The following is a 1,831-nucleotide window of genomic DNA, read 5'->3' on the forward strand; positions in this document are numbered from 1 at the left end:
GCAATCACCCTGGAACTCTGGCTGGGCATGGGGATGCGGTTTGCTCCCGCTGACCCCCTTCCACCCCACCGGGACCTACCTGCAATCACTCTGGAACTCTGGCTGGGCATAGGGACACAGGTTGGTCCCGCTGCCCCCCCTTCCACCCCACCGGGACCTACCTGCAATCACCCTGGAACTCTGGCTGGGCATGGGGATGCGGTTTGCTCCCGCTGACCCCCTTCCACCCCACCGGGACCTACCTGCAATCACTCTGGAACTCTGGCTGGGCATAGGGACACAGGTTGGTCCCGCTGCCCCCCCTTCCACCCCACCGGGACCTACCAGCAATCACCCGGGAACTCTGGCTGGGCATGGGGATGCAAGTTGCTCCCGCTGGCCCCCACCCGGACCTACCTGCAATCACCCTGGAACTCTGGCTGGTCATGGGGATGCAGGTTGCTCCCGCTGCTCCCCTTCCACCCCATCGGGACCTACCAGCAATCACCCTGGAACTCTGGCTGGGCATGGGGATGCAGGTTGCTCCCGCTGCCCCCCTTCCACCCCACCGGGACCTACCAGCAATCACCCTGGAACTCTGGCTGGGCATGGAGATGCGGGTTGCTCCCCCTTCCACCCCACCGGGACCTACCAGCAATCGCCCTGGAACTCTGGCTGGGCATGGGGATGCAGGTTGCTCCCGCTGCCCCCCCCCACCGGGACCAACCAGCAATCACCCTGGAACTCTAGCTGGGCATGGGGATGCAGGTTGCTCCCGCTGACCCCCTTCCACCCCACCGGGACCTACCAGCAATCACCCTGGAACTCTGGCTGGGCATGGGGATGCAAGTTGCTCCCGCTGCCCCCCCACCGGGTCCTTCCAGCAATCACCCTGGAACTCTGGCTGGGCATGGGGATGCAGGTTGCTCCCGCTGACCCCCTTCCACTCCACCGGGACCTACCACCAGTCACCCTGGAACTCTGGCTGGGCATGGGGATGCAGGTTGCTCCCGCTGCCCCCCCTTCCACCCCACCGGGACATACCTGCAATCATCCTGGAACTCTGGATGGGCATGGGGATGCAAGTTGCTCCCGCTGCCCCCCCACCGGGACCTACCTGCAATCACCCTGGAACTCTGTCTGGGCATGGAGATGCAGGTTGCTCCCGCTGCTCCCCTTCCACCCCACCGGGACCTACCACCAATCACCCTGGAACTCTGGCTGGGCATGGGGATGCAGGTTGCTCCCGCTGCCCCCCCACCGGGACCTACCACCAATCACCCTGGAACTCTGGCTGGGCATAGGGATGCAGGTTGCTCCCGCTGCTCCCCTTCCACCCCACCGGGACCTACCACCAATCACCCTGGAACTCTGGCTGGGCATGGGGATGTAGGTTTCTCCCGCTGCCCCCCCACCGGGACCTACCACCAATCACCCTGGAACTCTGGCTGGGCATGAGGATGCAGGTTGCTCCCGCTGCCCCCCCACCGGGACCTACCACCAATCACCCTGGAACTCTGGCTGGGCATAGGGATGCAGGTTGCTCCCGCTGCCCCCCCACCGGGACCTACCACCAATCACCCTGGAACTCTGGCTGGGCATGGGGATGTAGGTTTCTCCCGCTGGCCCCCACCGGGACCTACCACCAATCACCCTGGAACTCTGGCTGGGCATAGGGATGTAGGTTGCTCCCGCTGCCCCCCCACCGGGACCTACCACCAATCACCCTGGAACTCTGGCTGGGCATAGGGATGTAGGTTGCTCCCGCTGCCCCCCCACCGGGACCTACCACCAATCACCCTGGAACTCTGGCTGGGCATAGGGATGCAGGTTGCTCCCGCTGCCCCCCCAC

The sequence above is a fragment of the Rhinoderma darwinii genome, chromosome 4, assembly GCF_050947455.1.
Source record: "Rhinoderma darwinii isolate aRhiDar2 chromosome 4, aRhiDar2.hap1, whole genome shotgun sequence".
NCBI classification, from domain to species: Eukaryota; Metazoa; Chordata; class Amphibia; order Anura; family Rhinodermatidae; genus Rhinoderma; species Rhinoderma darwinii.